Source organism: Labrus bergylta, chromosome 21 (assembly GCF_963930695.1).
Source record: "Labrus bergylta chromosome 21, fLabBer1.1, whole genome shotgun sequence".
NCBI lineage: Eukaryota > Metazoa > Chordata > Actinopteri > Labriformes > Labridae > Labrus > Labrus bergylta.
Genome location: NC_089215.1, coordinates 19297328 through 19322050, shown reverse-complemented (window position 1 = coordinate 19322050; position 24723 = coordinate 19297328).

Genomic DNA, 24723 nt, shown 5'->3' with positions numbered 1-24723 from the left:
AAAGAACCACAAGAACAAAAAGAAACTCCATTTTTGAGTCTTTAAATGGTTATAAGTTTAAGACCATAATCCCTGTGGCAGCCTGCCTGCATGAGTCTTGGATATAAGTAAAAAGGAGGGGACCTCTCAACAGGAGGGACTTGAACGTACCATGGATTATCCTCTAATCCTTTATCTCCTCCGTTGCCCCCAGTATGGGGTATGCCTGTTTTTGGCAAGGCCTGGCTGCTACCACCCAGCTTTTTCACCGGTTCTGATTCCTGTCAGAGAAAAACATGAGATATATTTTTGATTAAGAAGAACAGAAACATAGCAAGGTGAAATCTAATGGAAGGAAGCAGGGGAGAAAACATCAATCTTAACAAAAAGGATGGATGGGGGAGGATGGCAAATTGGGACAGAAATGGAAATGGCAAAATGGGTGATGAGAGAAATACAAAACTTAAAAATGAAGGGTATGAGACGTAACAAAAGGAGGGTGGAATTATGGAAAGATGTGAAGTTAAAAAAAACGGTCACAGAAATATGCAGTTTGGGTTTAGAGGCTGCACTGAAATGTCTTGACAGCTATTGGATGCATTGCCATGGAGTTCAAAACCACATAGTGCAGATCACTCAACTTTTCCTATTGTATCAGGCTATGTGACAATTACTTACTTTACTCTTTGCTTTATTACAAATACCTACTAAACGCAGGGCATTCCCATCAGTGTCAGCAATTATAGTAGGTAGAAAATGTTTGGCATGCTAGCTAGCTGATCCAAGATTTAAACAACATTATACCTGCTATAATATTAGCACCATCTTAGCATGCTAACTTCAGCATTCAGCCAAAAGCACAGCAGAGATCTGCATCAAATCTTAAATGTCATTCTAATGTTTTCCTTTTTTACGTTGAATAAATCTGCGTTTTGTAATGTGCTAAATAGCTAAACCTGGCAGCCCTGCCTTTATTCCTGTAGAGACATCTGACATATCTATTATTTGTGTACTCAGACATTTTCTCAGTTTCTTTCTTTTTTCTAACTATTCTAGCAGAGAACATTACTACTGAAGGTTTTGTGTCAGATATTGACATCTGTTTTAAACAGCTATATCCAAAGGTGGGAAGAGATAACTTCATAAAAACAGCCAAACTGGCCTATAATGATCCAAAAATCTATTTATTGATTAATTTAGAGCATTTTTGCCTGAAGACAACAACGTTCATCCTCCTGTTTTAGTTTAGAGCTGCTTTCTTTGTGCATCTGCATTCAGGGGATTTTGAAGCACTCATACAACAGAGACAAGCTGAAATCAAACATTTCCATGTCACTATGTACAGTATTTGCTTGAGGTGGCTTTGCTGGATATAAACCAGTGTAACCACAGTCTAATAGGAGCCGTGTGTGTGTGTGGGTATGAATACATTCCTGAACAGAGCATCAGTCTGCAGTCTTTCTCTCTATTAGGCCCATCAAACATCCTTCTTCTCAAACCTCAGCACTGATTGAAACCATGTTTCGATATAACTATCTTTTTTCTCCCATTTCTCATCTCTTTCTTCTTCCCTCCTTCATTTAACATGCTCAATCAGGTCTGTTGATTCCTCCTCATTCCACTGCGTTTTCTCTTTCCCCTTTTGTTCTCTCTCTCTCTCTATTTCTGTCCCTGTTTGTTTTTTTCACTTGCTTTCTTTACCTCTCATGTCCTTTCTTTGCTTCTCTTTGAGAGTCTTTACTAACAGCTGTTGGCCACACAGGCACACACGCACCCATTAATCTCGACTTTTGATGACTTTAAACTCAAAAATGTTGACTCTGCTATAGTTTGCCTGAGTAAAATAAGAGTAACACTGGACTTTGTGTCCCCTCCTCCCTCCCTTCTCTCTCCCTCTCTTCTTATGTCCTTCACTCACTAACCTCGCTAACCAGGTGAACAAACATACACGATAAGGCCGCATTTTTTAGGCTAACCCTTTGACTTTCAATTACGTCCCTATTTTCACCGTCCATGCTCAGTCTGAATCCAAGCAAAACACGGCTACACTTCCTCCTCAGCCAAGAAAACATTTTCATGCCTCAACAAATATCCATACTCTCTGAGGCTCTGTGCTTCCTTCATCTGCGGCAACAGGGAATCCCAATTTGCCCTCTTTGTTGCCTTGGTCTTTGAAGATAGTATTACAAAGATCATTGAAGGCTGAAGAGGACTAAAACAGGTGCAGAGCTGGCTAATGTTATCTTTTCACGTATAATGTATAGTGTGTCATGGGTCGGCCCTTGAGACAAAGACAATAAAAGAAAAGAATGGTTTAAGTGTAAATTAACTTGAGAAAAATGTCACCATTAAAAAGTTGGTCCACCAAGAGCGCACTGGTAAGTTTGTATTCTCCTCAAATGGTCATCCTTGTGTTCAAAAACTATCTTTAAACATGTTTTAATGATCTGTGTACGTATCATGGTCGCAAAAAAATACATGATTAAATACTAAAGATCAGATGAAGAGATTGATACAACGAGCTGTAATCAGCGTTTAGCTTAGCTTGCAGTAAATTGAACTGAAAACGAGACATTACGGGTTGAAACAAAAGGTGTCGATGGCCTTGCTAAAAGTTGCTTAAATATTTCTTTCAGTGTGTTTGCACGTGGATTTTGTTACCTTTGAAGAGAGCTAGCTGTAAGTCTTTAAAAAGTCTAAAGTCTACGTTTAAAATTTAAGATAAATGTTTTATAGTTTAAGGAGGAACAGGAAAAGGCTGAGGGAAAATGTACAATGGTCCACATTTATCATCATCTGAAAGGTTCACATGCAGTCAAGTTTTGGGCAGCAGCCAGACAGCAAACAGGACAGAACCGTATCCTGTTTGTCAAGCTGAACGTGATGTTGCATTGCTTGAAAAACTTCTCATTTGTTTCCCACACTTTCAAAAAGTTTCAATCTGAAGTAGTGGAATCACTTGTTGGATTGCATTGGATTTTTTTTAACTATTGTAAAAAGGTTTCATAAGAAATTTTGGAGTTTTTAGAGACAATAGAGACCATTTGGTATACAAATCAACCAATATCAGCCTCCTGCTGTATTAGTTCACCATTTGTTGAGGACACACCACGTGGGGCAAAAACAAGAAGAAGAAGAAGAAGAAGAAGAAGAAAAAAAAGAGAAGAGGGAACCCTGTGGTGTTAAAGCAAATACAGCAGCCGGATTGAGAGTTCACACCTCTGCCACTGACCCTTTCCTGGCTGGCTGCGTCAATGACACCCAAAGGTCACAAAGGGTACCCCTCAAAGGAATGTAGAACTCAGGTAAAAAAAAAAAAAAAGTGGAAAACCACAGGGAATGTCTGTTCTCATTTGCCAAAAGTACTTTATGATTAGACTTTATGTCTAGTCAAGCCAATACAATGTATATAACACATAAAGCAGAGGTAAACCAAAGTGCTTCAGAGAGTAAAAAATGTCCAACTATAAATGGTATGGTGGATATGATCAACGTATTGCATGCATGTGTTTATAAGCTCACAGGCGGCCTACATAGACATATCCAGTTATGCACCATAGGATACTGTATGCCCACTGGACACAAACAAGAGGAATTATGGATCCAATTAAAGTTGAAAAAAGACACACACTGTTTGGATCCACAGCAAGGAAGGCTGAGGTCATCGCTACATGTTGTTTATGGATTTTGTGTTATTATCAGTGAAGCAGACTGGCTTTTCATTGATCCCCTCCTGTGCATGTTTGTTTATTGGCAAGCTTTAGCAGCCCCACGGGCTCTTCCATCAACGTGTGTGTGTGTGTGTGTGTGTGTGTGTGTGTGTGTGTGTGTGTGTGTATTTCACATGGTGGCCTCCCTCCTGGCTCTCTGACAGGCTGTAGGGGTCAGATGGACACTGCCCCCAACTTGTAACGAGTCCAACAGTGCGCTGCCTGTTTGTCTCCATAATTAAAACACCTCAAGGCCACCAACTTCAACTTCACCATGTCACGTTCCGCTGAATCAGAGTACTGCTCGGTAATGTCAGTGACACGTGTGGAAATTGATAGGTTATGTCATGCAACTGCTGTAATTACAAGGCAGAGTGATGAAAATCAGCATTCAAGCAGATCTTATTCTGACCCGGGTTAAAGTGGGAAAATAGTAATGATATACTGCTGCTGCTGCTGCTGCTGCACTTAAATATGTTAAAGGAGCAGATTGAATTTCATGTCAGACATCCAAGAAAAGACTCTTACAACACTAAAAGAAAACCTTCACACAGTATACAGTACATTAACACCACATGATAACGGTCAACATTTGTACAGTAATGGTTATATGTTCTCTGAAACTCTTTATGTTTGCTTTCTCTCTGTGCTCAGCAGGGGGCTTACTCTACAAGCAGACACATAAGTTCATACATTCTCTACATGCAGTCACACATGTATGGCTCATAACAGTGAATAGCAATGTTGTCATCCAGCAATTAATGCGTTTACTCGCCATTCAAACATGCAATACTAACATAACATCCAAGAAACCCCGGATTTTACTGAAATAGCCTAACTATTGCACGAAAACTTAAAAATACCCACAAGGATGAAATCGCGCTGCAAATTAATTATAGCCTTTAATAATGTATTTACTTAAGGATTTAAAAAGCTAAACAAAAAAATCACAGATTCACTGTCCTGTCCTGTAAACGCGCTCCCCTAAAGTCCTCCCCCCCACACACACACACACACACACACACACACACACACACTACCCAAAATTCAAATTTCGATAAAGTCGCTTATAACTTCTGATTGGGTATCACAGACTCATTGTGTTTCTTTCACAGCTATATCAGAGTTATCTGACGTCGACATCGAAAAGAAACTCACCTTCAGCAATGCGCGGACGGAAGAAAAGGAGACTTCTTCACTCCGGGTTTATTATCTTTCCAATAGAAATGTATTTGGGGCTCTTGCGGTCCGTGGTACAGCCGGACTGTCCCGCTGGTGCGCCGGGTGTGAGGAGCGGCGCAGCGCGGAGCAGGAGGAAAGGGGCGGGGACGTGGATCAAATACCAATGAAAGCATCACAGGGTCCACACCGAGAGCTCCCACAGCGCTTCATGTCTCACACTTTGTTTTCATGTCTCCCTACATTGCATGCCAATTGACTTGTCAACACATTATGAAGCAACAAGTAAACAATGCCTCTGAGGCAGTTCAAACTAGGGGGCGCTGTTTACTGAGATATGACTACGTTTTCGATGGCTACCATTTGACACCTGGGATTAAGTGGCCGCCTTTGAATATAAATATACATTTGAGTGAGCAGTGTGCAAACCATCTCTGATCAAGTGCTAATCAGCAGACTCTATCAGCTGAGTCTCTGCTGACTTTAACAGGGAAACACATAATGATGAAACTGTTTCATGATGACTCAGTTGTCCTTAATGTCCATTGATCCATCACATGTTTAAACACTTTTATCTATCATTGGCTGACTCTGGACTTTGGGCCTTAAACTGACCCAAATGAAACTGTAGAGATAAAGATCCATCATGTTGATAAGTGGCAGCGTACTTTTGGGAAAGTTTGATGAATTGGGAAGAAGAAGAAGAAGAAGAAGAAGAAGAAGAAGAAGAAGAAGAAGACAAACCCTGAGGGGAAATTCATTTTTTTCTGTTTTTCGTCCTACACACACACACACACACACACACACGCACACACGCACACACGCACACACACACACACACACACACACCACACACCACACACCACACACACACGCACACACGCACACACGCACACACGCACACACACACACACACACACTCCTGTGGTCAGTCATTCATGGTCAGATGGAGGGGCTGCACATGAAAGAGGGCTGAGTAGAAAGGGGGTTTGGTGACTTGCTCAAAGGCACCTCAGCAGTGCTCCAGGAAGTGAACTGGCCCCTCTCCAGCAACAAGGCCAAGCAGGAGCAGGAGCTTCAATTTGTTTTCAGCTGTTTGTATTTTTGATGTTAATCGTTTATCCACATAATGATGCCTAAAGTTAAGTATTTACTTATTAACCAGAAATTGGTTAATTTAGGTATTGTCAGTTTCTGTGTCTTTCCACAATGAAGGCTAATAATAAACTACGATGTAACTGCTTGAAAACTAAAATACTATTAAGTCCACGTGTCAGTGACCTTACTTTAGATTTGTGATGATTCACACAAGGAAACCAGAATGGAATCTAATAAGTCATTAGACAAACAAACCATTTGCTGTTAATGTAACTTTTTATATTTCTTTCTCAAAGTGTCTAAATATGTAGCAAACAAAGTAAATCTATACTATTGCATTTCAATCACAAGGATAATGTTTATATTGCTTTGCTGCAGACACAAAGTCCCAGTGGTAAGTTTATTTTCTTTGAAAGCAAATTAACTTCGACATGACTGCTGCAAAATGTCCCTCGACACTCAGAGACCAACAGTCATTAGAGGTGTAGCCCCATAAAATGCACATGTCAGTGGTCCAAGGCTGACCTGTGCAACAGGAAACAGAGCCTTATCAACAGGAACAGAAGCATCCTCACCCCGTCCTCAAAGGTTTCTACACGTCTGCCATTAAAACTCAGAGGTGGCCTGTTAGTCTGCCAGCACATACCACAACGCCACATGCCACCTCTGAATGCTACACCACTTTCCTGTTAACACACACACACACACACACACTCTCTCACACACACACAGACACACACACACACACACACACACACACACACACACACACACACACACACACACTCTCACACACACACACACACACACACACACACACACACACAGACACAGACACACACACACTCTCACACACACACAGACACACACACACATACTAACAAATGTGACACACGTAGGAAGGCGGAAGTAAACACAATCACACACAATCAGGAAAACTACCATAGTTCATTGTTACAGACAACACCCTTCCTCATCTGACAAGAGAAGAGTTGTTCTCTGTTTATTCACATTGTCAAAGAATATTTAACAATACCTTTTTTTCATATTACTGGCTGTATTTACAGTGAGTGCATTTTTAATTATTTACAATTTTTTTCAGGAAGATTACAAATAAAATCCGGAAACCTCTTTATGATTGGCTCCCATTGAAATGAACGACTTAAAGCCATCCAATCAGGACACTTGGCTGCATTCAAACTAGAACTTCTGGATCAGTAGGTTTACTTCTCATTGTCAATCTGTTCATTCCTCAACTTGTCTACCCCTCACTTACAATATTACAGTAAACAATAATTGGACTGAATGGACCATACTGCTCAAACCTTTTAGTAGATTTTGTGTTTACCAGTAATAGTGGCTGGTGCATTATTCTCCAGATGGGGCCGATATTTCTCACAGATGCACAGGGAAGTATAGCTAATTGACAGGGTAGGAAATTGCTGTTGACGGGGTAACAGAATTAGCATCGCAATAAGGATGTTCTGTTTTTTTTAAGTGAAATAGATGGTTTCTTAAGTCAAAACATGATTATAGATTTTTTCCGTCTCTTTTGACACTACAGTTGCAGAATAAGCGACATTCTCCAGTGTTAAAAAATGAAGCCAATGCAGAAAAGCATGCAAAGAGCGGCAGTTCCTTAAGTGTCCACTTGAGGCTCGTTCCAAAAGACCCAGAAGTTCCATACACACCCCATATTGAAATCAGTTTTTACAGCAGAAATTAACATGTTTACAGCTGGTGCAAAAAAAGTAATTTGGTCTGATTAGTTATTTTCTTCATTAGCACAATGTACAGGGAGTGAGTCATCCGTTTTGATGTGAAGGATACGAGTTATACACAGTTTGGCTCATCGCTGACCTGATTGAAGGGCAGGTGTCATGTAATGATTTGTCAACAGGCTTACTGTAAAACCCACTTCAGCTCCAGCTCTCAGCCTGTCGTAAGATTGAATGAAAGTTTGGTTGAGACGGCATTTCCAACATGGCAACCGCCATCGTTTGGCTTCCAAAGCCCCCTGCAGTTACCAATGGGTGTAATTAATTTATGTTCATCAAGTAGACTCTCTTCTCTCGATGTTTGGAGGAAGCAGCACATAAACACTCACACCTTACTAACAAACTGCCACTGGTGCTTACTGGTTTCTAATATGTACTAGGTTCCCTCATCCATTTATAGTTACCACAGGTAAGCTTGTGAGGCAATACACTATTCAGAAGATGGTGGCTTTTTTTTTTATTACAGTATCAGCTTGAACAACAACCTGATTCATAGTTTGTTTAGTGACAAAGGAGCTGAAAGACTACACACGCTAATCTGTATATATTAGAGGGTATCTAAAGGATTACTGTGTCTGTGTGTGTGTTTGTGTGTGTGTGTGTGCGTGTGTGTGTGTGTACACATTCCATGCCTGATGTGTCAAACAGTATGTCTCTATTTGGTCTTGTCTCTGGTTGCCACCTTTGCCCACACTTCTCGGGCATGAAGTGCTGGCATGGCCACTCTGCCCTTCACTGCAGCTCAAACAGACATCCATTTAACACTGCTAGTAACAAGGCTGCACAGTACTCTTCGAAAATTCCCTTTGGATTTCTTTTTGCCAAAATCCTAGACTTATTTGGCTCAAGAGGCAAAAAAAAGATGGCTGTCAGAATCAACTAATTATTTTTTCCTTCAGAAAATTGCAATTCTCAACTCGTTTACCTTGAGCTGCTAAAGAGCTAGCTAGCCCCTCAGAACTTGGAGGAGACCAAAAAGGAGAATAAAGCCGTTTTCTTATCGTACTTACCTCCCTGTCAGGAGGACAGAAACTCAATTCAAAATAAATCCTAATTTGTTGCTTAGTTTCTGCTGAAATAATAATTCACAACATGCTAGCCCAAAACCTTTTCGCATGCTTAACAGCTGACGTTTTGTGACTAGCTCTTTTTCTTTATCTTCCTTTTTTGTAAAAGTATAATCTGTTTTTTTAAGCCTTGGTTAAATTACGAGTTCTTATTAACACTAATGTTGGTCTGTGAAAAGGTACAGTACCGTTTTGTTTTAGTGATAGGTCTTCATTTAAAGATGTTACGTAACAAAGTGTTGTTTTTGCAGAGATGATTGTTTTCCATTACAGTATATCATGAGACTTGTGTTGAAATATGAGGTATGTAATTGTTAGTCATGCTTTTGAAAATATTATCTTAATCTCATTTTAGTTGATATGTCATCTGAACTAATTTTAGCACTTTAGCACCCTGGGGATAAGATATGTGTGTTTCACAATTTGGTTTATTTCCTCTTGGTGTTAAGCAGTATAGTCCATTCCCATCATTTTATCCCACTTTGTTACTCATATTTATATTAAACACTGTCTGACATGTCCTTTCTTCACACTCTAGTAGATATAGTCTTAAATAAAATCTCAGTTTGGACCTGCTGGATGTCCTGATGTTGAAGTTTTTTCATGTCTCTGTTGCTTTGTGAGTTTAACAATCACAACATTATTCCTGCAGATCTTCAGAAACTCACATTTGTGTTGTTTTAATAGCATCGTTTCCCAAGCATCTCATCTCATTTCTGCCATCTTTTTTATTTCACCATCTCCATCTCTTTGTTCCTGTTTTACCCCCACACCCCCTCCTCCTCCTCTTTCTCCCAGGCTCTCCTTGCATCCCTCCTCTCTCTCCCCTTCACTCCATCCCAAGATAAACAACCTCTGTTCTGAGGCATGTCAGCTATTTGTTCAGAAAAGCTCACAAGTTTTTGGATGCTGTTCAGAAAGTGAGTCTCCAAAGGGAGGCAAGATTACAAATTTAGAGCTTTTTCACAATCTCCCCCTCTGTTTTTCATTTGTCTTGGTCAACCCTTCTCCTTTTTTTTTCTCACAACTCTCTCACGGCTTACATATCTCTCAATTGAGGAGGCCTGGTGAGTCCCACATTTGCGAGTTCCGACGCCCTGCCACGTTTATGTTTGACCTTGTGTTCGTCCAGTTTACACTTTTGGCGTCTTCCAATTCCCTCTATGTTTGTTAAAAAGGCTAGATTATTTCATGTCAGGAACTTTCCTCACTCGTCGCTGATAAACACACAAGAGGGGAGAACAGGACACCGGTTCTCATGGCTCTGGGTCAGGTCCCTTTGAGAGTCACACATAAACACACATTCAACACACACTTCATTTACTCTGTGGCAAAACACTCACACACAATTTGGCATTTACTTATCGCTTAGTTGTTTGGAGAAGCTTTTCTCAGTGTAATGACCTGAAGTGAACATTTCTCTGAAGAAAAGAATGTGTGTGTGTGTGTGTGTGTGTGTGTGCGTTCATGCATGTGTTTGTGTCCTCAGAGTCCATAATGTGATGTTCTGTAGTGAGACAAAACGAAGAACATTCAAGCTACATCATTTTTGTTGTTCATCCTTTTGCTGAGTGTATCTCTCCCTGTCTGTCTGTCTGTCTGTCTGTCTGTCTGTCTGTCTGTCTGTCTGTCTGTCTGTCTGTCTGTCTGTCTGTCTGTCTGTCTGTCTGTCTGTGTGTGTGTGTGTGTGTGTGTGTGTGTGTGTGTGTGTGTGTGTGTGTGTGTGTGTGTGTCTGTCTGTCTGTCTGTCTATCTGTGTGTGTGTCTGTCTGTCTGTCTGTGTTTCTGTCTGTGTTTCTGTCTGTCTGTCTGTCTGTCTGTGTTTCTGTCTGTCTGTCTGTCTGTGTTTCTGTCTGTCTGTCTGTCTGTCTGTCTGTCTGTCTGTCTGTGTTTCTGTCTGTCTGTCTGTCTGTCTGTCTGTCTGTCTGTCTGTATTTCTTGTTTCTCATTGTCACTGTTGTTGCTGCTTGCTCACAGTTTATGTTGAGTCTCTATAAATTATACAACAAAGACTATGACTGCTCTACCTACTAACCCTGCCCTTCTGAGTGAAGTGTCCTGGGATGACTTCTGTTTGGATATATACAATAAAGATTGATTGATGACTTTTTCTTCTGTGGTCGGAATATTTGCAGTTCTAAAATGTTTAATAATTGTTATTTTTCTTAAATGTAAAACAATATTGTTTAATATTCATTATTTTTAAGTCAGCATAATAATACCCACCTTCAGCATGTGTTTTTTTTTTTTTAATTGGTTGACTAACAAACATGTTCGCTGATGCATATAACTTTTGTATTTTATCTTCATACAAACACAGTGACCTTCAGCCAGTGATGTGTAGAGAAACGTGAACTGAGAATCATTGCATTTTATGCTGTGAAAAACAATCAGACACGCACACACGCATACACCCAAACACACACACAAACACAAGAATATGCACACACAACATTGCTGTCTTTAGACTAGGCCACTGTTCCTATAAGGAGATACAGATCACTGTTTTGCTTTCCCGAGTATGATGAAGGGGTAATTATATCCAACCAGAGGGAAAACAGCAGAGAGAGAAAGAGAGAGGGAGAGGGAGCGAGAGAGTGGGGGGGGGGGAGCGAGAGCGAGTGAAAAATTGATGTAGAAAGGGGGGGTGGTGGTGGTGGTGGGTTGCCGGTGATTGGCACAAAGACCTACAGATGGTTTTAAGTGTCAAATCTCTTCCCAAACAGCCACCATTGGTTGAATTCATGGGGAAAAAAGACCCTGATGTTAGAATCTAAGACCACTAAACACGCCTTCTGCCTCATAGGTAAGTGTGTGTCGAAACAGTGCCAGAGCTAATCGTGTTTTTTAACGTCTCACTGTGAATTTAAGTATTTATAAGCTGCTTCTCTGGCCTTAAATAAGTTCTCTGTGGCTTGTTGCCTCTTTGAGTTCTTCCAAATGTCTGCTTGTTACCATGGAGAACAGGTCAGATGACCTTTGGATTTCTCCACATTTTGAAGCAGCAAGGATCGGTTGTATTAAGACTCAGAGTTTGTGCTTTTATTTAGAAAAATAAAAGAACATGTTCATGTGATCTGACGTGAGCTCCACATGGCTTCTAGCTATAAATCTGGCCCAGTCTATACAGTAGTCAGTAGCAGATCATACCCTATATTTTGTAGAGTCATACAGTATATTGCCCTTTAAACACAGACACATGGCTTGTAAAGTAGTCCACACTGCGTAGAAGCTAGCCCTGAATGAAACCAGACAATAATGTTTGCAGCTAAGTCCAGGATTTCATTGGATTTGGTGAATTTACGCAGAGCAACCCCAATGAAACACAAATTTAGTAAGTAGTCATCCTGGATGTTCTCTCCCAACTTTAAAATTAGAAAATTATGTTTAAAAGACGCATGGACAAAGGATATAATCTCTGGGTTTAAAAAAAAATTCCAAATAGCCTTTGTAGGCTTGTTCAAAATAAATGTCTGATGATAGACTGATTCTTACTTATAATACCAATAAAGTAATAGTATAATAGTTATTTCCATCTCTTCTATGAATTATCAGATAGTTTTGATGCGCAGTTTTGCCTTAAATGTAGCTTTAGCTCATTCTTTAGCACAATATTTTAGACTCTCCAGGATTTTCATTTTTACTATGAATCAACTGGCAACACTGACTGAAGATCAGCAGGTTTAACCAGTTGATGACACTAATGTTAGCTTTTGTAAGGAATAGATATGTTATCTATCTAATCTGATCATGCTTATATTTCTTGGCAAGACATTTTATTTTCTCTAGACAATGGATACCCCCACAAAATAGTTTTATGCAATTTGGACAGTGAAGTACAAATCTCTGGGCTTGCAGGAACAGATTATCTTAAATGTTGCTATAGTTACAGCTTTTATACTCTGCCTGCAACAGCTGTCCTGTAAGCTGAAAGTGTCAAAGATAGCTAGAAATGAGGAAGTGCTTCCCCTTCTAATTTCTATAAAGATTAATAGTTTTAAAAGTAGCCAACTTTCTTGAGAAATTTATCAATGTACCAGTAAACTGTGCGAGAGAATAGAAAGCTTGGCAGGAGTAAAAAAGAACAGTTTCTGAGAGGTGTTGACAAAAAACAGTAAAGCAAAGGATCATATGATGGAAAAATCTAATGATGAAATCTAAAATGTACAGAAACTGAAGCGAAGAAGGCAGGAGAGGAAGAGGACAGCGATGTAAAGCAAGTGAAGTGTTGGGCTGAAACAGAATTTCACAGACTGAATGTGGGTAAGACTTTCCAGGAAATTACTTTCACACAGTGCAAACCTCTGCCAGATTTCCTGAAACCATTTCCAGCAGCACTCTCCCAAAAGAGTCAACCAATTACCAAAGTAATTTTCAAAGAAATCACTGCTGAGCCAGCTGTGAACTGTAATGTAGCGATATTTTATTTGAGACTGGAGACATTTTCAGGTAATGAACAACAGCAGGGTGAAATTATAAGAAATGGTATTTGGAAAAAGTCAGCCTCCAAATATTGCAGCAACATTAGAGAGTTTTTATAATGACTGTAGCAAAGGGATTGTTGTGTTTAAGGGGATTTTACTGTGTTGATACTTGATCCTATAAACATGCATGGGTTAAGCTAAAACACGTCTTGGAAAATGTGTCCTGAGACTTCTTCTCTCAGTTGAAGAAGTAAAATCCAGCTTTTCCTTCAAGTGGCCTTGTGTCCATTGTGTTGGTTTTGGATGCTGACGCAGACAATCTGCCCGCTAGAGATAGTTTTTAAGAACACAGATTCTCATTTTCTAACAAATCCACACTTGTTTAAATTCAATGTTTTCATTCAGAATAATAACTGCATTTTTGTTTCATCCGTGCTCATTAAAACGGTGTTTGAGCACCAGTTAGTAAATCCTGCTTCAGCGACAGGATCTGCTCCCCAGCGACCAGCCTGGTTTAAATTAGGCCTCTCCAACCTTCAGTGGCCCGTCTGCTAATTTGACTCCTAGAATAACAGCAGCTACTGTGTTTTTCAGGAGACTGGAACCAAACGTTAGTCTGGGGAGTCTGCAGTGGACACAGGTGCTCTCTCTCTCTCTCTCTCTCTCTCTCTCTCTCTCTCTCTCTCTCTCTCTCCCTCTCTCTCTCTCTCTCTCTCTCTTTAGGATATTGTTTCAATTAGGTTTTCAGGGGAGACTGTTTTACTATTTAACTTTTTCTTTAAATCCCAAATGTCTTGTTGTCATTCAGTGTGTTTCCTGCACCAATCTGTGCTCTCCAGTCCGTCTGTGAATTTGGCAGCAAGTGTGTGTGTGTGTGTGTGTGTGTGTGTGTGTGTGTGTGTGTGTGTGTGTGTGTGTGTGTGTGTGTGTGTGTTTGCACATGTCTAACATGTCGGTCCTTGTATAATGTAACTGGAATCATTATTGAATGTCTGGCAGGTAATCCCTTTCAAATGACAGAGCACAGTTTTAGAATTGTAAACAGCATTTTCAGAATCTTAGGCAAATAATTATAACTCATTTCAGTACTTCTTAATTAGAAAACTTATCAAAGCAAAAGTGACCGCATGACACTTAACAAATAGAGCTTGTCTGGACAACTTTATAATGTTTTCACAGAGGCCTACTTACTCCCGTCGTGTGCAAGACCTTTGAGCAAGTGACAAGGCTAAGTGTTAGATTGTGCTAGCATGTTCAATTACCTGCTTTTCCATTCCAACAAATGTTTTTCTCCAGTAGCTTGCAGTGTAGGTACATGCAGTAAATGTACACACTTAGTCCTGCAGTGTGCTTCTGTAGGCCCAGGAGGACGGGCCCAGTTTGAAAGTTACTGACTCTAAGTAGTGGTGACAAGCTAGCTGTGTCCCCCTTCTCACAATCTTTAGGGTAAGCTAAGTTGTTAGCTACAGCTTTGTTCATTTATGTCCAAGCATTAATGTCATATCAGTCATATTTCCCAAAATGTTAAACTATTTCATGAATGTTATTCACGCTTATAATAAAGCACCTCTGTTTACAGCTACAGATTTACAACCATCAATGAAAAGTGTTTCATGAGGAAATTCATAGCATTGTTTGGAGTTGTATGGAGTCCACAAGCATCATGAAGAGACTTTTCTTCACACCCGGCAGGATATTATTCAACATCTGCTGTGTACCTCCATTTTTTTTGTCAGGATGAGATTAATGTCATCCAAACTAAGTCGGCACAAACAACCACATGAGCACACATTTGACGTTCTTTGATGTTCTTGGAGGGATTTTCTGACTTATGAAAATGAGAGGACATTTACTTTTCTTATCCAGGCGCTGCTGAAAAAGAGAGTGGACATGTTCCGTCCACTTTCCCACCAAAGAAACGGACATAGTGTAGGTGTAATCACACTCTATCCGATACACTATAAATCATAAAAGCCTCGGATGGAATTCCCCACCATTCCTGGTTTTCATTTTTCAAACCCAAACCCTGCTGCACTCCACCCACCACCCCTCACCACCTCCTGATTCTGTCCCAGTCGCTCTGCATTCACACGCATCCAAGTGCACAAACTGTAGATGTGGTTCTCTCAAACCTGGATGCTACGCTGATTAGCTTCCTGGCAGGAATGCTAACACCCACACCCGGATTCAAAGTTGGGTCCCCCCCCTGGAGGGCACGACAGTCGGCGAAGAGCCCTAGCCGCCGCTGTTTGTTTGCCCTGTGTCCTAATTTCCGTGAATTATGACCTGACAGGAAGTGTGGAGGGGAGACGAGACAATGGGCTATTGTAAGAATTCACTTTATGTCCATGCAAGGCTAAAACAGGAAAACGCACTAAGACGAGCTACTGCACGAGCTCACAGAGTCGCAGAGACCCCAGCATGTTCCCCGCCCTTTTTCTTTTTTTTATCAAAAACACACATTCTTTCATTAATTGAACAATTTTAACCTCTCATTATCTTTCCTTTGAGTATCCCTAACCCTCATCCTGGCCCCTGTCTAATTCCTCACTTGAATCAAACAGAAAACTCTAAACTGTTAATGCCGTGTTTAAGCTTTACATATCTTGAAGGGTCACCAGTGTCCTCTCAGCCAATGTGATAGCACAGAATCTGATGACGTGCCCCTTTCGGCGTTCCTGCAGACTTTTCGGAGCTGCTTCAAAATATTTGTGAATGGCTATGAGGAACCAGCATGTAAAAGCTCCGAACATTTCCTCGTCATGATCCAGTGTTACCTCATGTCAGTTCAAAATGCATAACTGAAGCCTCACACAGTCATAGAGCCACTCACAAACCTGGCATGGAAACACACATGTTGTGAGGGGCGCATGTGAACGAACAAGTGCACATTACACAGTACAGTATACATAATGGTGACACCAACACATTGATACTATATGTCTGTACACAGTAAGTTATAAGGGTTAAGGGGCTTAAAAGTCTTATTAACTTTCAATTTAACCCAGTTGATCAGTTTTTCAGTTCAATGCAAATCGGCTTCATTAGCATTGGAAACCTTTACATTGTCAAGGCTAAAATACAAAATGAAACACAAAATTAAGCACGATAACTAAATATTAAAGTATGGAGCTGTGCAGGTTTACAGTTTATATAAAGTGTCTAACCATAAAAAACAGTTTGTGTTAACCTGTATAAAATACAAGTTATAGCTCTGAAATATACAGATGACTACAGATATCAGAAATATAAAATAAAACATACATGTAAAGATAATTATTATTATTTTTTAATCAAAAAGGTATATTTACAGCTCTGTGGTCTGTGTGTATGTACAGTCATAAACAGATATAATAAGTCCAGATGATGGCGTATTGTTCATGTGGTTTAGAGCTGTTGATCTCTTTGTAGGTGGGAACATGGCCAAAATGGCTTCATCAGAACTAGCTGGAGAATAAAGGCCATGAAAATGGAAACACCAGCAGGGATAGGATTGACAGAGGTGTGAGGGTTGTTGTCAATGAAATTTAACCTTTTATATTAATGGTGACTGTACTGTACTCATATAGCGCTCCTCTAGTCTTCTGACCACTCTAAGGGTTTTTACAGTACAAGTAACATTCACCCATTCAAACACATACTCATACACAGCTGGCAGAGGGTGTTATGTAAAGTGAATGTCAGGATACTATGCATATGCATTCTTACACTGCTGGCTGTTCCACTGCGAGCAATTTGGAGTTCAGTGTCTTGCCAAAGGACATGTAGACTGCAGAAGCTGGGATGGAACTGTGGAATCTCCTGTTCAGAGATGACTGACTCTACCACTGAGCTACAGCTGCCCAATATACTTCTACAGCACCCATATACCTGTGCACCAAACAGGGATGACAGTGCAGTGTAAAGGTTCAATTTTAGATGATTGAATAAAAATTAAAAGGTCTCAAAAGTTATCTCAAAGTTAAAATATGAAATGTTTTAATGGTGTAATATGTTTTAAAATGTGTATGTTGACACTTTTTTGATGAGACAAATTTGATGAAGACACACTGCAGCAGAAATCTACAGGTCTTGGCAGCAAATCACATTTAAAGTAGTTCAACTTAGCCGTGTCTCAGCCTCTGACCTCGACCATGTGACCTTTAGGGTCAACTGGGAGACCCGGCATGTGAGGCTGAATGATCTATGCATTCACAGAGGCTGTCAAAAGACTCAAAGGAGGAGAAAATATGTCGAGGAAGGGCGGCTATTTACAGACAGGAGGTATGTGGCAGAGCCATGTTGTCTCCTGTGCCGTATGTGTGCAGGTGTGTGTGTATGTGTGAATGTGTGAATGTGTGTGGCTGAGTTTATGGATTCTCCCACTAAAGCATGTGAATCTGAAGTTGTGACAACAGAGACTCCTATATAAACTGTTCTCTGGGTTTATAGTTAATCCATGGGTTTGGGGTGTCAAAGGCCCTATGCAGAAGGGTCAGGACCGGAGTGTGTGTGCGTGTGTTTTTGTGCTGTAAGGAATGTCTGTCTGACCTTTGCGTTCTTTGTGTATGGATGATCGACCTGGAAGACTGACCCGCGTGTGCTGGCTTCAATCACACACATACCGAACACTCAAACACATAACACAACACATCCCTTTATTCTATGGTGTAAGCAAAAAAAAAAAGAATCATGCTAACCAAAAAACATGTTGACATGCCTTTGGATGCATGGTTATCTAAGCCAGTCTGTCTCGTTTGGTTTTGTCATTGTGATCTCACTCGCTCACTGTAATTAGTTCTCACTATGTTTGACTCAGTGGCATCTAAATAACAGTGTAACTGTGGCTGCAGGGATCACTTTCTTAGTGTGAAAATAGCAGTGTGTATGTGTGTGGTGAGTCTGCAGCTAGAAGTTTCTATTTCTGTGAGGTTAATTATGTGAACTTTTCTGTAAATGATCATGAGAGCTGTACATCATCTCATTCTGGATGTCTGTCATATTTGGGAGTTTCTGTTTCAAAACTTGCAAGTTAAGTCTTCACACTTAAACAATTGATTATTTTTGCGCCTACATTCTTAAATGCTAACAGCTAAATTATTGCCTTGGGGGATTTAATCTCCCGGTGGTGATATCTGGTAAATGGTATAGACTTCAGCTTATATAGTGCTTTTCTAGTCTCACAACTCAAAGGTTGCTTTGTAGAGTGACCATCAGCATTAACTAGTCCTATTCATACACATTCATACGCCACAGACGAAGCAGTAGGACCAACTTGGGGTTAAGTGTCTTGCCCAAGGACACATTGACATGTGGCTGCAGGAGCTGTCGACCGACCTGCTGACCTTCTGGTTGAGAGACGACCGACCCCTGATCCACAGCCGCCCCACACACACACATTGACTCTGGGACAATATTTACTGTAGCCTGTGGTTTGATACATTGTTGGTTGTTGCAGGACTTCTTTTTCCGTGTGTTGGCATTTTTTTAAGTCTGACTAGCAACTCAAGAAGCAAGAATGAATTGAAGTTGAGAGACGATATCTAAGAGCAATTATGAGCTGAACTTGCATGCAGATGTCCATTTAAAAACACTGATTAAAAACCTGATCTGTCATCAAATGATTGCCTATGGGTTCAAGGACTGAACCAACTGGAAAACTGGAACAGCAGAGTTTGATTTTAGAGTCACTCATTTTATTCTCAATATACAGTTTAGAAAAATGTGGATCATAGAAGCTTTAATGGATATGATTTGAGTCAACAGAATTAAATAAAAAGATTAGTCACATTATTCCACTTGCTACAAGGTTTTTAATGGATCGTGTTTTCATCTTTCGACCCTTGAAATGTAAAGGTTCAGTTATTAATAGCTATTTACCAGACTGCTGTTGGCAACATTCATATTATAAGGGTTCTTAAAGAATGAACTGATAGTTTAAGAGCATGAAGAGTGATGATAATGTCAAAGTGAACTTTTTAAATGGCTGGTTTATTAGTTTGCTTCAGGCAAATTAAAAAAGTCTGTATTTCTACTATAGCTGCTATTAAGAACCGTTCTGACGCAGATTTGTCCTTGTAGTCTATCTATAGACTTTTTAATGGACCTGGTTTCATGTTTTAAAGAGTCCTGTGAATAAAACAAGGACAATCAAAGACAAAAGGAAGAGGTATGGGTATAACTGCTGAGAGAGATGTCGGCTGTTTAAGTGAGATATCTCGATTCATATTCTTTTATGAAGTGTTCGTCCATCTTAACTCTCTTTTCTTTTCTCTTTCATTCCTCTCCTTCGCCTCATCTTTTCCTGAGCTCTGCTGCTTTGATTGCCTGTCTCCTCATGGCCCCGTGCCCAGCCACCACTGGGTAGCATTCCTCACCCCGAGCCAATGGGGAGGAGAGGGGTGGGAGGGAGGAGAAGAAGAAGAAGAAGAAGAAGAGGAGAAGGACAAATGGAAGGAATGAGAGAAAGAACCACAGCGAGGCTCCTTATACAGAGAGTGATGTTATATATCTGTGACCTGGCTGAGGGGGCAAGGAGTCATTTTTTACTCTAAATTGTTTTAGTCGCTCTGTTGCTTTTCCACAGTGCCTCATAAACCTTCCTCTTCAGCCTTACTGCTTATAGTCACATTCAGTCTCTTAAAGTCTTTACTGCACTCTCACTCAGGCCACAAGATACCCACACAGTCGCGGGGTCCGCATAAATACACACAACATATACACACAACTGTGGGAAAAGAAATGCTATATTGTGAAGGTAAGTTATGATGCCTGCACCGCTGCTGAGGTGCAAAAATAAAAGATTTGCTGAGAAGGCAGAATGGACTCCACCCTGCTCTTCAGCTCTTATTTCTTCGGAGTACAGTTCGTGTGTATGTGGCATTTGAGGCTTGTAGGAGCATGTGTGTGCAGGCAATAAGGAGGATTTTGTGTGTGTGATTGTACTGTGTGTGTGTGAGTGTACTGTGTGTGTGAGTGTGTGGCATCTCCTCTCTGCACAGTGTTGGCAGATGAGGCAGTCAGACTGTGGGTATAGAAGGACGGATAAAGTTTGGTTAAGCCTGCAACTCAAGCCACACTGGAACCGAAAAGCCACGCATGCAGTCCTTTCTCTTTAAATCTCTGTTCCCTATTCCTTCTTCTTTCATTATTTCTCCCTTTCCTTTTCTTTCTGCAGTTGTCTTTACTTTTGTTACAAAAAAAAATCTTAGGATTTTCTTCATATCTTAGAAATCTCGTCTTGTGTTTTTTAAGCCTCCCTCAGGTCAACACAGTCCACCAGATCTGTTGTGTATGAGATGCTGTTGTTTTTGTTAAATCTAAATGTATAGATTGAGAATCCGCTTCCAGGAACTAAGGCTGTTATGAATGACTTTGTAACATGTGTCACATTGAAATGTGCAAATGAAATGATAAGCAAGCAGTGAAATGCTAACAAATTGAATGATTATAATACAAACTTGACTGAACCTACTGAAAAAGAAAAAATACTACGCCCTGCCCTTTCTGTTGGCATTGTAGCAATATCTGCTTGTACTGGAAGAGCAGTTAGACATGGGAAATATGCATATATATTTGCCTTATTACTGAGAATAAATGACTGAACGATGACGCAGCAAGCAGCCAGTTAGCCTAGCTTAAGAAGATACATCTTACAGATTACAGTCAATATGTAACTAAATCTGCCTACCAGGAACACTAAAGCTCTTAAACCTCCTCAGTAATTTAAACTAATATATAATCAACAAATATTTATCTTGTTGTTTGTTTGATATACAATGTTAAGCTGAATTTAAAATGTTAAGACAAAAGCTAGACTAGCCGTTTCCACTTATCTGGTGTTTAGCATAAACTAAGCTAAAGTGTTAGCTCATGATGTGATGTGATTTTTTTATGAATCATTTCACAAATCACAAATCCTCTGCTCATTTGTAGGGATGCCAATAAGCTTTTGTTTGCCTGTAAAAAAAAATATCACATAGTTTATCTCAGATGTGTATGTGGTCAATTCAAAGTAGGCCTATCTTTATTGGTTATTTTTTGCGAACACTTTTGTTCTCTAAAAATTAAAATTAAGTGTATTAATCATAAAGAGCAGATGTAGACAATGCTTCACTCAAATACAGAATACTTTTATGGGCTCGAGCAGTCAGTTAGAGGACTGTGATTAATGTGGCGGGTTATGAAATCATGGCAGTGACATTTGTTTTTTTTATCCCCCTTGAAAAACAGTCGTGTATTTATACAAAGCAGCTTTAAGGTCATTGAGGTGGTTTATACGATTGGCAGTTAAAATCCTCGTGTGGAACGCATCCCCCTCCTTTTATTGGTCACACTCGTGACCGAGAGCCCACTGACTGTCCCAGAGGAGCCGTTCAGTGGAAGAGTGCGGTTTTACTGAGCAGTTCCAACACATGTGCCTTGGCTGAAACAATTGAGGACAACAATTGAAACGGAGGAACCGAAAAACTAACAGAGAGGGTTTTGGTTTGCTCATGGCCTTGAAAAAAAAACTGAAGTCAAGTTGCAGGGCTAACAGAACAGTTCATGTCATCTGTCTCACACTTGAAGGATTTGTTGTGGATTTAGTTTAAAAATCAATGAAACAAATGTGACAATGTCAATGCTTTAATGATTGCGAAACTCTCCTGTAAGAGGAGGAACCGTCTGTTCATCTTTCTTTTTAAAGACACATAAATCATCCAGAACAGCTTTTAATTAATTCATGCAAAACTAAGAGCAGGCATACAAGTGCAGTTTTTAATATTTCAACCACTCTAAAAGTCACTGAGTTCAAACGCAGAAACAATGGCCTCATTTTAACTGTTTGAGATTTCCTTCCAGCTTCTCTCTGGCAGGCTGGTAAGACGCTCATATGTTTCCCACAGCAGCTATTAGTCTGATCGAAAGCGGAGTCCAGCGAGAAATCATCAGTTGGCTATTCACAATTCTCTTACTCCGAATTAGACTCACCAAAGCTATCTGGCAGTATTCACAAAGTTGTATAATTAGATCAGCGGCTTTGGTCTGCAGTGGAAATATTCGCAGCATAATGTAATGACAGAGAAAGAGGAGACGAGACAGCTGGAAGAGAAACATGGCAAACAGCACACTAAGAAGCAGCTCATACCACATATTTAAAGATATTAAAAGCCTTTTTATACATCCCTATCCATGTCTCTCTCGACATGCCTTCTGAAACTAATGATTCATTTAGAGTTCAGGAATGTGTGTTCGCTTGTTTAGTCTTCAGCATTTTTGAGTTGTAACCTCTGACCCGACCAGATCCCCAGAACCCCTCTGAAAACCATCAAACTTCTGCTTATCTAAACCCAACAGCACACAAGTACCAGGAGCAGCCTCCTCATCGTTCAAACTCCATCCACCCTCCGCTCCAACAGAAGCCAAACTTACACTAGCAGGAGACTTCTTTTTTAACTTTTCTGTCAGACTCAAACAAGCCGGACAGGCATTTCCTGTGGGTGGGACCTGGGAGCAGAGACATTCTTGGGCCAGGCACCTCCACTTCCTGTCTCTGTTAACGCCGGGCTGAAAGACGTACTGTCTGAACCTGATCTCACTTTACACTTCACTTAAAGCTCTTCTCCAGCTGTAGATTGAGATTACTCATGTTGCATGTAAACAAAAGTGAGAAGTGCAAGGTCAAAGTTTCAGCCCCCTCCTGATTAGGGACTAAAGCTGTACCCTGTTTTATTATGTGAGACAAAAACATATGTTTTGAAAAAGTATGGAATCGACTAGTATGTCTAATAAGAGTGGTGGAAACTATTCAAATAGTCAAGCCAGTCCGATATGTAATCAGAAACCCGGAGGAACTTCAGAAACCTGCCCTCAAATCCAACATGGCTGCTCCGTGCACCAACAGTAAAGTTAAGCTGTACATTATAGTATTTATTTGAAACTTAGTCTTGTTTTGGGGTAATTGAGAGTATCATACAATTTCTATCTGTAGACATGTTGTCATGTTGTGTTCACGTGCAAACTGTCACGTATTGTGTTGTCACCTGGTAGTAGGCTACTCCTGAAGGCGTCCATGTTGCTTTTCCGATTGTTGCCAACTCTTGACGTCATTCCCAGCTCCGACATCCGACTTTAGAGATAAATGGAACGCACCCTAAGATGTCTGTGTACAGTCAGTCTAACCACTCATTGTATTTCTTTACTGTGGAAATAAACAAAGTCTGTTTCTGCAGCATGCTGTTACACACCTTCGTCTGTCACCTACCTGTGGTCACAAACATTCAAAATAATTGTATTAGAAATGTTGAATCTTGTTGCTGATGGTCTCGTTTGCTTTTTGGAGCTCAAAGAGAGAAATCAGTATTAATCACGAGCTGTTTAATAACCATTTAAAAACTGCTCACGGGGGCTTTAAAGACTTCTCTGTAACAGCTGTATCACATGTCTACCTTCAAACTAACAGTGTTGTCTTCATAATGAACATTCATAACTGGTGGGCTTCTGTCTTTCTTTCAAATAAACACAAGGACAGAATGTTTGAAGTGTTATGAGTTTCATAATCACAGTGAAGAAAACACAAATCCATTGTTTAAACCCCCCACCACCCCTTCTTTTCTCTCATATATTTAAGTTGTATTCACACTAAGAAGCTGTTTCCGATCCTCAGCTGTAAAGGAATGTGTGCGTGTGTGTGAGTGAGTATGCATGTTTATGTGCACTGTGGGGTGTTTAAATAGGTGTGATTATCAGTTACTGTCCTTGCAGGGGTCAACAGCTGCACCAGTGTTGCTATTCAACAGCTGGGGCGTTTAACTGAAGAACTGTGATGATGTTTAGTACATGTAAGAGTGCTGACTGTCACTGTGATGCAGAGGGCGTTTATAAATGTATATATAAATGTACATATAAGAGCATGTGTGACGCCTATTGGGTATAGATGTATTTGAGATTAAGCTTAGATGGCAGCAGAATATCCCAGCTAATTCATTGATCATTTTCAGATTGACTTGATTTGAATTCTTACAATATATCATATTACTGACATAATAATGATGTCAGAATCAGAATTCTGACATGATTATTATTTTTGCTTCCTGTACATTTTTTATTTTAACAGAAAAGTGATATACAAAGATGTTCTTCTTAGCTTGTGGTTATTTTCTTGTTTCTAATTGTTTAAATGTTTGGTCTGAGAAAAACTTCCATTTAAATCTCTTTTGATTTCATTCAAAACAAGCATTATTCGTGCTTTTTATTGTTGAAGACATCAACTTGGACGTGTCATTACATGATATGATGTGCATGATATGTGTGCAGCAGAGATGTAAGTTTGTCTGAAGGTGCCTGGGTTATTATGAGTTATTATGTTGCCCGAATTCCAATGATGTACGGGTTGGGATGTTTTTCAGGTTTTTGTTTGGGTCCTTGTCCTGTCGAGGTTTTGTTGTTGTTGGTTGGGTGTCTCATCTATGTGTTACGTTGTTGAAAATTGCTATACTAATGAAGTTATTACTATCATTATTATATA